Below are 14,474 nucleotides of genomic sequence, written 5' to 3' on the forward strand. Positions count from 1 at the left end.
GAACCGGAGTGGGCGGGAACCGTAACTTCGGCCAGAGGGCGTGTCCATTCAAAATCAATTACACACGCCCCCGAGGTCAGAACGCAGTGATTTAATTTATGGCTTGCACGGGAAACGATGTGTGTGCTTCTATGCTTTACTTTTTGTTGTACTAAATAATTGTAGTTTAATAGCTGATTAGAATGTAAATGCAAAAAGCATTGCCTACATTTTGGCGCTGCCCTCTAATCTCTAATAAATGTTTTCATGAGTGTGTTTTATTAGGGGTGGAAAAATGGCGTGTTTTGGTCCTGGAAAAATGCAAATTCAATTGCAGTGCAATGTGATGAATGTTCACGAAAAAATATGTGGCGTTAAATTTTTGCCGAGCGTAAGCAAGAGTCAACTAAATGTAAATGACCAGACGAGAAAAAACAAGGAAGAACGCTATAGTCGAGTTCCCCGACTATCAGATACCCGTTACTCAGTTACAATGCTCTGGAATATCGGTAGAAAATAGGAAAATAAATATTAAAATTAAAAAAATTATCAATTTTTTACAAGTCTTATACGGACGGGCAAACGGACATGGCAAGTTCGAATCAGCTGTTCATCCTGATCAATAATATACATACTCGGAATCGTTTCGATCTACATGTTACATACTTTCCAACGAATCTAGTATACCCTTTTAATCATTCTGTTGATAAAATATAATTATTAATGATAAGCTTTTATTTTACAAATAAACTTAACGAAACTATAAAGCCACAAATTTTGCCAAGCTTATTCCGGATTAGAAAAGAGCACAATGAATACCTTTCTCATTTCTTTGCTGAATTATACTACCCCATTAAGTTGCTGTATAAAATCAGCTGTGGAACGCAGAACTATTCCCGCTCCTGTTTTTGGGGTCAAAGCAAGGCAAACCAGGCGAGTACAACAGAATGGAGATCCGGAGTTTACGGCTCCTAGGCACAAGAAATGGCACAAAGGAAATTTATGACTATTAAGCCAAAAGTATGTGGCATTTGTTGCTATTTCTGCACACACCGTCAGGGCAAAGTTATGCGACAGGAATAGCGCTAAAATATGCAAACCCAAATCGCACACAAATGCCAGGCTCCGCAGTCGCAATACCTTCATTCCACCCACTCCAGCCCGGCTATCAAAATAGATGAATCAAATTAAGTAAAGAAAAAAGTAAAGTGCAGAGAGCACGGCTTAATTGAAATGCTGACAGGGGCAGGTACTTGGACTCCAAGCAATCAACCTAATTTGTCGTATGCAATGCGTCGATCCCAGTGTCGTGTCTGCAGTTCGTCGTGTCCCTCCTGTCAGTCGGTCAATATTTATAATGATAGCTAATCTGCAGGAAGGGCAGCTCCAGCACCAGCACCAGCCCCACCCCCACCACCACCCTCGCCACGGTCACAGCTCCAGCCCCTCGGTGCCGCCCATCCTGTCATAGGCCGAGGTCAGCGTAGAGCTCTGAACTCTCGCCGGGATGTCTGTGCTTTGTTTGCCCCTCCGGCGAGTGGAAGCGCTTTAAAATGATGGCGGAAAATAAATTGAAAGTACTTGTCCATTGTTTGATTAATGTGTCAATAATGGCAAACAGACCGCGACCCGGAATTTTTCAGATAACGAGCAGCAAAAAATTCCAGTCGAATTGAATGTCGGGCGAAGTGCTTTGCCAGATAAAAGCGTGCACACATTAAAGTTTGTTAGAAAAAGTATCCTTTTTAGAGATTGGTATGCGGGCGTATTTCGAATGAAAAAATATTTAAAAAGATATTTAAAAGATCCAGATCACCAGGACTTGTACTTGTCAGAAGATTCCGAGTCCTTGCCTGCCCAAGATGCTCCCCACCGATAAGAACTTCACGTCCACCATCGTAAAACTCCGCTGAAACACCAGTCGCAACTTTTTCAACTGCCTTAACTGACAATTTCAACTAATTTGCTCAACTGACGCCCAATAAATCTCCGTGCCCAAATCAACTGGGCCACGCCCCCACTTCGCCCCCGCCCCTCAGGTCCACACCCACTGCATTGGCCTTAGCTCATTTACGCCGAAGGAGGAAGGCGGAGAAAGACTGGGAAAGGCATGGAAAGGGACGAGTACAATGGCAACATCACTGCAAGGAAACGTAATTTTATGTAATTGAAACCATTTTCGTGTTAATTAAACTCTTTTTGCTCCCAACGACGCTTCACGTCGGTCTGCTTTGCCACTTTCCTCTGTGTCCTTCCGTTTTCCTTTGCTGATGGAGGTCTTGGTCTTGGCTTAAAGCATTTTACACTTGCCATTAACGTGGCTCCGCGTCCAAAGTGACAGCCACAACGAAAACAAAGACGCGGACTTTGAATTCCAAATGGCAAGGGCGGGGTGGACTTTAAAAATCGTTTTCCCACTTAAAAAAAATTACTAATACACTTTCTAATAAAAAGAGGAAGTGACAAATAAAAATAATTACTTCTGCCTAAAAAAATAATTGAAAACTTACATTTCCTTAAACTAAATATTTTATAATTTGCTAGTGGCATTTTGTTAAGTTTCAGTGACCCAAGTCCACTCCGAGTACACTGTCTAATAAAACAAGCAAGACAATACATGTAAGTAATGATTTTTGTCAGTGCATTGCCTACCAGCACAAGTCATCGTGCAACGGGTGTCCATCGATTGAGTGGGGTTCCTTAAGATTCCGCAGGGGCTGCTTCACAGTCATTAAATTGGATTTATTTTTGAGCATCGTTCGCTGACTGCTTTTTGAAGGGTTTTCCAAGGGAGATGAGATAAGATATGTATGGCCCGATATGGACGATAATTTTGAATACCAAATGCTCTGTTAAGATACTTCAGACTTGTTTACTGCGCTTGCTTTGTAGGAAGGCCACTTTGTAGCTTAATTCATAAAAGTTTGGTATACTTTCAGTGTTCGTAATGGGGCCTAAATTCATTCATAAAATTCGCAGAGTCAATCATCGCATGCCAAAAATATCCACCCAAATCAGGATCATCCTTATGCTTTTTGTTATTTTTGGTCTGCCAAATCCATGTCACGTTAAAATAGCAACAGCCCAAAACGAACAAAAATCTTTTTAATTAAACTTACTTTTATTTTTGACTTGAAAAATGTTTGGCGTACATTTGAGCGTATGCAAATAATGTCATAAATAAAATGGCTGTGCGCCATGACCTTCCTGGCGTAATACCTGATATTCGTACCCAGCGAAACAGTGCAATGGAGTGTGTTATGGGAATAGGTACGATTTATTTTTGAACAAGAGTTTAATGAACTAATTTATTAGACGACTAATTACAATAAATTCGAAATATATTTCCATTTTTGCTAATGCCGCTCACAAATGGTTTACCAATCATGATTTACATAGGACGGCATTATAAAACATTTATTATTGAACTAAAAGTTATTTGAAGACGTAGGTATTGGTACTCTCTTTACAATTTTTCGTATATTTTGGAATTGGTTTTACAGGGTATTTTTGTGTCTAGTTAATTACCACGGTAGCCGTTCATTTCTTTGTTGGCACTGTTGCTCTGTGGTTTGTGTCATTCATTTAGCTTTTGTTCCACGGCTGTTGCCACCCCCCACCTCCCTCCTTCCACCCCACACAGTTGTTCCCTGCTACCGTTGCCATTGTGCCGAGCCTCATTTATTTTACTTACACGCATGCGATGGCAATGGCGGTACCGCCAACGTCGCGTCATTTATGACACCTTGACAGAAAAATGAGCACACCCCATGAAGGGCTGGAAGGGGGAGGGGTGCCAGGTACCAGGTAGCAGGGGGTGGCGGTGGGTGGTGGGGCGCCAGGTGAGGTCGGTCTACGTGGGCGTCTGGGGTGCGGTTGTTGCCAAACGCACATTCATAATTTTATTTTCCTCTGAGACGACGACGGCACTCGCTTGCCTTGTATCAGACTACCTTGTCCTTCGGTGCCAAAATAATACATTTTATTTAAGGTACTTCGAAATAAATAGTTTCATATAAAATGCAACTTATTAAATAAATGTTTAAAATAGTTTTTAATTTTTTGGATGCATGTTTATCGGAAGGGTAGTTGTGCTTCAACTATTAATTTTTTGCATGCGCCTCTTCCACTTTTTTGTTTGATCCCATCCTCCGTTGTGCCTCTTTGTGTCGCCTTATTATGCGTCTGAAATTGAAAAACTTTGTTTGCCGGCACGCTGGGGTTAACAAATAGGCTGTCTTGGCGTGGCCTTCCCGTGCCCCTGCACCCCCATCAACCACCCGCACCCCCTTGCGCCCAGTAGCAGCTCTTCCCCTTGTGGCAACACCCAGAAGTGCGTCACATAATTTGATGCCTTTTATGGCTTTTAATTTGTTGCCGTCGCTTCTGTGTCACTTGGTTTTTGCCTTTTTATCTCCGCTCTTTTATATTATTATTTGAATCTGGCAGTTGTCCGTGTTTTTTCATTTAACGAATTCTTTTGGCTAAGGAAAAGCGGAAAAGTCTCTAAATAGCTGCATAGAGATTGAAAACTGGCATCGAATTGGCCTATTCTCGGAGCTGCGGTACCAGGTGAATATGAGTTTTTCCTTTAAAACATATAAAGCGTGCATCAAAATGACCCATCAACCGACGTTAGGTAAATGGAAAAGAAAGTCCACTGTGGGTTAATGGGCGTGTTCGTGTCGCGTGATCTCGTAGCTGTGATTGCCTTCGCTAGTAAGAAAAATTGATTTTACTTGTTTATTGCAAAATATTTTTTTTTCCACGCAATGCGACATTATCTTTCAAGTGGTCGGAACTGAGTACGGCTCTCTGTTGACAAACTGCATAAGATTCACTTTGAGTAAACGAGAAAAGAAGGAAAATAATTGCTTTTGTGGGTGTTGATCGGTGCACTGCGCTTTACAGTGTACATTAAAAGGCCCTTAAATAAATTAAAAGCAAAGCCAAATAGTTTTGAATAAAATGGTAAAAGGGTCTTCCAAATACCCTACATAAAAGACTCCACAAAATACGCTTCAGTGCCCATTTTCTTTGAAACAGTCTGCTAACAAGTTTCCCAATATTTGCATATTCCTATGCCTCTGTGCAAGTATCACAACATATCACAACATAACACAACATACTGATGCGACGCCTTACTTTTATCCATCCATCAGCCGTGGAACACATTTATAAATTATGCAGTTTGCACTAAAAAGTAACAACACAAGCCAAGCTCAGCCTTTTGTTGCTCCCTGTGAGAGCCTTTTGTTTATACTTTTAATAAACAACTCAGAGACAGCAGTGAGAGACGTAGACTCCCCAACTTATGTGCACTTTATGCATTATGGAAGCCCTCCTGTTGCACCTGCTGACACTGAGAGAAATGAAAGGGAGATATTGACCTTTTTAGATAAAAGTGTGCATATAAATGTAAATATAATAATATAATTTAAAAAATTAACCTAAATCTTTAAAGCACAAGTAAGCAAGTAAGACATTTTCTTTTTCCTAGTCGTTTTTCGTGCACGCTTTTCTCTCTCTGCATTTTTGCAGTAGCCGTAGCTGTACTATTTGGCATTTGCTTTTTGTTAAATTGCTTCTTTGTGTTCACGTGCAAATTTCGACGGTTTTTACCATTCGTTTTATACGTTTTTTATTTTGTTACCTACCCCACCTGTTTTTGCATTTCACCAGTGGAGTTTTTGTTGGCCAACCTTTTGTGCCATGTGCGGCTGCTTTATTCAGTGCATTTTGTTTGCATATCAAAATGCGTGAAATGTGTGCGATGGGTATTCCGCTGAGTTGGTATATGTACTATGTGCGGAATAGTTTTGGATGGAATATATACGGCGGCTTTGTCCCGATCTGGGCCAACTTATTAGCGACGTTTTGCCCGGCATTTACCATGCATAAAAATGTAAGCTCTGCTCCTGGCAGAGCAGCCAAATTTATGTGCGTATAAATATAAATGCGAGTGAGGGAAAAATAACGAAATTTTTACTGCTGCTTTTCTTTGGGTGCAACTTCATCCTCAAATATTCGAAGAATTTTTGGGCTTAGCTGAAACCGCAAATTAACTTGCTCAGCTAGATCAACCGCAAACATAAATCTATGTGGGATAATTTAAATCTCTTAGGCACAGCAACAAATAAAACAGCAAAATATGAAGAGATCATCTTTGGATAGGAGTATATTTACATCTTATTTAAAAGCTAAGAGTGGCAATCTCAGGATTATATTTCGACAGAACTTGAATTAAATTTGATAAGTTCTTAAACCATAATTTTTTATCGTTCCCTTAAGCCTTTGTAACTCCTCAAGCTAAGACCGCTTTCATGTTCACGGCTGGCTCTCGGTCACTTAAGAACATCTCGACCCTGATCGTTGTCCTGACAACGCTGGTCCCCGAAAAGGACCCACCAGCAAAGCGAGACCGGCAACTATTGTGGTAACATTTGCCAGAGCCCAAAAACACTGCGATTTCCCATCACCCGAAATGGCAATGGTTATGCTAATGCCAAGGTGGGATATCCAGCAGGACCACCGCCAGGTCCAGGTCCAGGTCCAGGACCAGATCCAAATGCTGGAGCAGCCGCAGCCAGTCAACTTTTATTTCAACTTTATGCCATTTGGCCACCAGCGGACTGTAAGTGGGGTCTGTCAGCATGTGTGAGGGTCCTAAACTCAATGGCACCCTGGTCTCCACCCCCTCTTATCCAGCTATCCAGCTCCCAGTGTGTCTGTCCACTGGCAGAAATTTTGCAGTCTCCTAACCAATACTGATTCACATGTTTTCAGCGAGCAGTATACTTCCAACGTCTCTTTACTCGTAGTTCGAAATCAATGGATCCCAGATCGAAGATTTCCAATAAAAAGTAAGGTTCTTTTTTGACTTATGTACACTTATAGTCCCTTTTTATTTAAATGGAAAAATTCCTTGATTTGCTACAAATGTGGAAGCTGATTTTTCGGCGTGTCCATTTAAGGGGATTATGCAGCATAAGGTGGAGCCAAGGACAAGAGCAGCAGGCGAAGGGACAGAGAATGACAGGACTGGGAAAGTCAGCGGGAAAGGACTGCGGCATGGGGCATTGGCAGGGGCAGGGGCAGGATCAAGCGGTCAGCGGGTAGTTGCTGTTAAATTCAGGTGTGTTCCGCCCCTCCCCTCGCATTTCTGCACCACCTGCATGAGCTCATGTGGCTGTCTGTGTGTGTGTGTGTGCGTCACCGTGTGTTTGTCCAAGCTAATACCTTTTTATGACCGTCATATGTTAATGCGGCTTCATTAACATTTTAATGTCGACGGTCCCAATAAAATAACACCGAAAGACAAAAAAAAAAAAAAGAAAGCACAGAAGCGGAGGGAGAAGGCCAGCGCAACCCCAGAAACGCAGCTTAATTAAAAAATTTAATTTAACAAAAGCAAATAAAGACCCACAAAGGAAATGGAGAGAAAGACAAACAGTCAAGTATCATAATTTGATTTAAACGCGGGGTCAGCGGCTGCCTATGCCTCTGATATGTAAGTGGAAAATTATATGTGATAATTGTGCAGAAATAAAGAATCCACAAAATACGAACTTAAACGAATTAGTAATAGGGCTAGAAATTCCAGGAAGCTATAGTAAAACTTAAATCTCATGGTAAATATTATGTTTGCATACTTTAAACTGTTCGAAAAAGTAACAAAATGTTCTTATGCCAACCCGAAGGAAGTGGAAAAAATGTGTCTGAGGTGCGTAATGAAGGTAAAACAGAATCATGGACAGAACCCATGCTTCCCACTCAGAACCCACGAGTGCGTAAAGAGTTTGACGAGAAAGTAATTTTAAACATCGTTTAATTTTCATTTTGTGTGTTTTTTCTTCTTACCCCCTTTTTGTTATCCCATACCCTTAACCGAAGTGTTTTTCATAAACCTTTTTGCTGGACGCTGTCCAGTGGACATTGAGTAAAAAATTCCCGCACTTTCTTAACAAAGTTAATTTTTATGCTCTCTGATTTTACGCAGTGTTTTGCCTTCTAACTTTGGATTCTTTACTTTCGCGGAGTTGGCTGCAATCATACAACAAAAACTGTTTAAGAAGTATCAGGGGTTTTGTTTTCTAGGGAAATTGTATTTTTTCTTAAGGCCGTCCAAATGTCAAAGGCAAGGTCAAGTGACTCTTTTGATTAACGAGGCGGAAAGATAATTGAAATGTGTGGGTCACGAGAGATCTTCTGTACTAATTGATTGCAATATGTACTACATGACGTATGTGTGATATTTGCCTAATTTGTTGATTGTGCAGGGCAGCACTTTAAAGCATCTATAATATGATTTATCCAGATTAGCAAATTGTTCTTGAAATGCCCTTATATTACTTTAATAATGCAGGTGCCTTTTTCGCTGTTTACTTCCTCATTTTAAATCCTTGGCAAATCCCATCGCCAAAGTTTGCCACTAACCAAAATTGACTTCCAATCGGAAGGAGCTCAACCATTTCAGTGCGAATTTTTGGGTCGCAGGAGGAAAGAAGGAAAATCTGGAGGGCCCTGCTCTTGCACCGATCAAGTCAGGTGGGCCTTGCCTCAATCTCAGCTGCAGCTTGGACAGAAGCAAGCTGCGCTGAGATGTGGGCAAGAGAGAAGGACGGCAGGTGTGTGTGTGAAAGAGTCAGCGACCGTGTGCCAAGCAAATGCAATTTGCATATGCATGAAGCTCTGTGGCCGACATTTTTGCAAGTGTAAAGTGTAAGAGGTGCAAATGACAGTGACCGAGGGCGGAAAGGTTAGTGGGAAAGGGAAGGACATCGGCAATGATTGTCCAAAAACAGCAAGGAAAGAGCGCAGGCTGAAGAACAAGAAGTGGCAATGTCCTTGATTGCGGAAATTCCAGATCAAGGAATGTCTTTCAAAGGTCTGGTTCCATATATTCGTTATTAATACAAACATTTTTTAAACTTAAATTTGTTTAGACATTTTTAATATTTTAAAATAAAACTTATTATATCTCACACCTCACCTCATATTAATGCAAATTTTGATCTCTGGAACCCTCTGTAAATTTAATTTTGCGAAGTACGTATTTCAAATTGCCATCTACATAATGTACTCACCAAGTAGTAAGAAATATTTATGTTGGCAAATTTTTTCGTGAGTGCATCATTCTTATTTCAGCTCCTGCCTATTTTGTGTTTGTGCTGACTAACTGTGCCACGCCCCCAACCGTTTTTAATTAGTCATTCGCCCGAAATCTATATGCAAAACCAGCACCTGTTCCTCCTTTTGCTGCCATTTCCCTTCGCTTCCACAGTCCGTGCCATTTGTATACGCAATCGGTGTACTCCCATTTGTGTTATTGTTTTTAATTTGAGAATTCTCAAGAAGTTGTAAATTCATTACTTATTCACTTGACGGGAAAAGAATCAGGGGAACAGCTAGAGCTTGGGAGCCAGAGAGCCACAGAGCCAGCGAGGCAAAAGAAAAGCTCAGCGCAAAAATAAATTAAAAATGTAAATTAAATTAGTAACTTCAGTGCGTCTGTCAAGTGCTTGGCTGATTTATTTGGCAGGCCAGCCAAATGGCCAGTACCTGCAACCCGCCCCCCGCCCACCGACGCTTCATCCGAAATAATTAAGGAATTTGAAGACTTTCCTTGGTTCCTCCCTCGCTTAACTTGACCTTCAGCAAAGTTGACCATGGCCAAGTGTGGAAAATCTCCTATACCGAAGTCTAAAAAGTATTCACATACACCAACACTCTCACACACACACACACACACACACACACATGCCGGACGAACTTTATTGCATAAATTTTTAAATGCCACTGAGTCCTGGCGGGTGAGATATAAATGTCACAGAAAATATTGCAAGACTTTGCCATTCGTTCGCTGCCATTTCCCACGCTTTTCCAGCCCCACACACACATACACACACGCACGCACATATATCTTAACCCCCCAGTCCCTGTATCCGGCATTTTCCCACTGCGAGTTGCTCTGCGGCTGCAATCAGCCAGCCAAACTTGGCTGCTCTGGCGTCTGGCGTCAAGATAAATGCACAAGTTCATTCTCAGTTTTAGTCAAATACCCTGCAAATGTACTAGTTTATTTTTAAGAGGGGCTAACAAATTTGTGTCCACCCGGAAAACATGATCATGACCAGTTTATTCTTCTTGGGAAAAGAACTGTTGGATAACCAATTATATTACCGAATTTAACCGTGTTAATAAAGATAATATTTTTCAATTAAAGGTTATCCTTGTTGGATCATTATATATACCAGAGGTAACTTTAAAATTCTATAATTTTAAGTTAATTAAATAGCACCCAAATTACCGCTTTGCTCTACATAAATAATTAGTCATTTTAAGAGTTCTTGGGTGTTTCCCAACGAATATACTACATTATTCCTTTCCTCAATGTGCGAGACTTGACTTGATTAATTCTTTACCGATTTCGCGAACAAAAGAATGAACAGCGTCAACAAATTAAGTTAAACTGCTAGGTAGTGCATCTGCATTCTCCGCTCCCTAATTTCCATTTTCATTTGCTTGTTTTTTCAGCAGGGGGCGGTATTTTTGCGTTTTTCCCGCTTCTCATGGAAAGCAGGAAAATGTTGTTGATGTTTGCTGCATACCACGAAGCACGGCTTGGCTTGGCAAGCGCATTGCATATTTGCTTTAAACTTTTGTGTCAGCAAGGAAAGTGAGACGAGCGGGAAAGTCGCAGGAGATGCAGATGAGTAGGAAAAACCTTCTGAGATAGACACACACAGTCACACTTGCAATCGCAGTTCTACTCAGACATCAGAAAGTTGTGACATTCACGGAAACAAACAAACTCCCACACACCTTTCGCGATTGTTGCTGTTGGCAAAGTTCTGTATTTTTTCAGTAGTTTTTCCTGGCATTTATGCACTTGCTTCTAGCTAAAAAGTCTTTATTTCAGTGGATGGCAAGTGAATATACTTACACGTATTTATTTAAATCATGAGATAGCACCCGAAATCAGCCAAACATTCTGCTCTTTAATTAACATAAAATATATTGCCATCCCAGTTCAAAGTGTGTTGACTAATAATTTTCGGATATTTTGTTGTTGATTAAAAGGGACTTAATCATATGTCATGGTACTATATTCAGTTTAAATAGTTTAAAAGAATATTTACCGACTTAAATTATATATAGCTTAATAAATAAATGAACTCCACCTTTCCTGATTATTTATGTGCGCGTCTACGGGTGGATTTATTCGTCGCCAAATTCTGTGGAGATCTGAAAATGGGTCTGCCTGTGCAAATAAGCGCAGACCCTTTCAAATATTTGCAGTGCGTATACGTAATTTTTAATTGATTTGGCCACAGTTGGCAAACAGGGAGCAGTAACAACATGGGTCACGTTAAATAATACCCATTGTTGGTGGCTGGCCAATGAATATTGAGATGAGGTGAGCAATATAGACACGAGGGAGTGCTGTGCGCATAATAAGCCCAAAATGTTGTGTTTTAATTGCATATATTAAGGTCCATTTGCCATGGTGTATTTTGTTTATTGAGTACACAGTCGCATAGAACGAGAAGGGTGATGGTTGTGAACGAGATAGCGGCATGCTGTGCTGCTATTGTTCTTCGATAGCCCATTGTCGCATCTATGTCGCATTTCACCAACATTTAAATTATTCATATAGTTTTAAAAATAATTTCACCAATTAGTTGCCAGGAAATCAGGTTCGCTATCGGTTAGTAACTAATAAATTGTAATGTATTTAGATGATTTTAAACATCGCGTTACTGTTACAATTATCCCCTCTTAACATAAATCAATTTAAAGCGTTTGTTATTAGAATTAAAATTCACCTAAGGGTTCCCCCTTCATTCAGACTATTCAAATTTAATTACTCTCAATTAGCAATCACGACCAATTAATTTGTACCAACTTTGCTGAGTGCATTCCGGAACATTTAAAGAAATATGTACCAAAATAAGCTTGAACAATGTGGACTAAGCAAAGCGCATAAAAGTCATTTTTGCTTCAGGAAATGTTATCGTTTAATATGCATTTTTTAAAATCATTTATATTTTAATGTCTCAAAAAATTCAGATGCAAGCTTGTAGGAATTGTTTGAAGGTCTGGCTCTATTAATTTTCATTTGGGTATCCAGGACATTTATTCTTAAGAAACTAAAGTCTGTGTGAGCTGTGACCATGTGTTGTCCGCCCTTTTTGAGATTAATTCTTTTATATCAACATTTCAGTTTTAGGCCGAGCAAAACAATCAGCTTTATGTCCTTCAAGCCTGAACCCATGTTTATTTGCGTGGCTTCGTGTGTTTCTCCAACTCTTACGGAGGACTGCTTTTTGGATGCCAAGGAAGGTCAAAGATTTATTATGGGTTAGGTTTTCAGGAAATTCATTGAACCTCTGCTTAACATCACTGCGTGGTCCGGGGTCCAGGGTGCGGGGTCCCTTAAAAAGTAAAGAGGTGCACTAGATTCGTTGAATAGTCTGTAACAGAAAAAAATATAAAGTATATTTATAATTATTAACTATACGAGTCGATCCAAGTGAACTTCAAGATCTAAGAAGATCAAGATCATCAGGATTCAAGAAAAGTAGCCGCAGTGCAAGTTTTTACCAGAACGTTTGCTATTTGTCTTGCCAATTTCTATCGACGTGCCAAAATAATTTTCTCCTTTGCACACCCACCATCTGAGTAACGGGTATCTGACTGTCAAAGAACTTGAATATATACATGTTATTGGTTTTTTTTTTGTTTTTTTTTTTAATGTATTTCCTTTGTGATCAAAGAATCATAGCTGCGGCTTTCACTATTACCACTCGCCGGCAGCTTTCAGTCGAGTCTGTAGCTGCCTCTTTCTCGATCCCCACTTTCCAATCCCCGGTACAAGCCAGTCTTTTCCTCTTCTGTTTATCTTGGCCAAGAGACTTTGGCCCTACCCACGAATTCAGGGCGATGGCGTTGGTTTCTGGTACTTGGTTCCTTGAGTCTTGTACTTGTGCAATAAGTTGTTGTTCTTGTTCTGGAAGTCTTCCAGTGTGTTTGGCTGTGTCAGTGTTTGTGTATTTTGGCCAACTCTTTGTTTGGCCAACTGTTTAACTTGGCTCTCAGGCGCCTGGGCCGCAAAAACTTACAACCGCTAGCACACAAGTTTCGCTCATGACAAAAAAAAAAACAAGAATTACCTCTAGGCCCACTTGACGCACAGCCATTAAGCATTTTAAAGTGGGGCCAAATTGAATTATGGTTTCATGTGTGAACACAAATCGATCATAAAACACTAATTACACTGCCCGAACTAAGAGAGCTTGCACGCTTTCCCGGATTTCATGGCTCACAGCTTATGACTCCTGGCCCATTGCTCCTGGCTCCTGGCTCCTGGCTCGTGGCTCTTGGCTGGTGGCTCTTGGCTGGTGGCTCGAATGGAATTAGCCACCCACTAACACCGTTGCAGACAAGCGATTAAAAGCTTAATTATCCCATTGCGACACTTCATTAGTTTCGACCAAGTCGTCCTGCCGGCAAAACGGCTTCTCATGCTCCGGCATCCTCAGCTACTCCTCCTCGTTCGCCGAAAACTTCTTCGCCACGTTTATTGCAATTAATTTCCCTGAGTTCAGTTTTAGTTTTAAGTGCTTCCTGAGTATGTGTGTGTATGTGGTTCCTCTCAATTGGTGAGAAAACTGTGTATGGTACTAATGGTATTTTTATTTTCGGACTCATGGAAATTGTTAAATTTCATATTTTGTATCGTTCCTACGGCTGTACGTTGGATTTTCGACTTTAAAATAATTATGGTATATTCATAATATACATAGACATTAGCGTCTAAGCATAGTCTATATTCGAACTTAGACCGGCATAAGCAACGATGGATATTGAAGACAAATAGAAGATTTAAACATCCTTTAAGGATCCATCTCCATCCAGCTTTCCCATTACCTGGAATCGGAAAAAATGAAATATATTTCTCGTCCGCTGCTCAATTAAATCGGATGCCACAAGGGGGAGACACGACCTGCACCTGACTTCCATCTCGGGCTTTTGGCTTTTGTGATACTTTGCTTTTCCTCGGCTAATGGAAATTTCCGTTAGTCCGTTGTGAAGCTTATTTTTCTTTGCGCAGCTTTTCACAGATTCAATTTGAAACGGTACATTGAATTAAATTACATAAACGAAGATGGGCGACGACGATGGCAGGATGCTAGGGCAACCCGTCAAGCTGCAGCCTTAACAATAATATGGCCCACAAAATCGCATAACAATGAAAATGGCTAAATAAAAAGGCAACAACAAAAACAGAAACTCGTCTCAAAGAATAACTTACCCACCACAAGAATAGCGCAAAATGTGAAATGAAATTCAACGGTGAAATCGGCAATGCTCTGCCGACTATTGGCTAATAAAATTACCTGCTCTGTCGAGTATTGGCTCATAAAATTACCTATGTATAAGAAGTATAATGCGTATTTCCATTTAAAATTTTAACTGAAGTTGAATTAAAT

At 40.5% G+C, this 14,474-nt stretch overlaps 1 long non-coding RNA gene across 1 annotated transcript; it reads right to left on the bottom strand.

Moving 5' to 3' along the window:
- Positions 1-2,117: 2,117 nt before the first annotated feature.
- LOC120446095 lies at positions 2,118-2,809 on the bottom strand. Its single transcript, XR_005615821.2, has 3 exons — positions 2,632-2,809; positions 2,490-2,572; positions 2,118-2,422 (listed from the first exon to the last, which is right to left on the bottom strand). It is a non-coding gene; the product is annotated as an uncharacterized LOC120446095 (long non-coding RNA).
- Between the last annotated feature and the right edge of the window lie 11,665 nt (positions 2,810-14,474).

This window comes from Drosophila santomea, chromosome 2R (assembly GCF_016746245.2).
Source record: "Drosophila santomea strain STO CAGO 1482 chromosome 2R, Prin_Dsan_1.1, whole genome shotgun sequence".
In the NCBI taxonomy this organism is placed as follows: Eukaryota; Metazoa; Arthropoda; class Insecta; order Diptera; family Drosophilidae; genus Drosophila; species Drosophila santomea.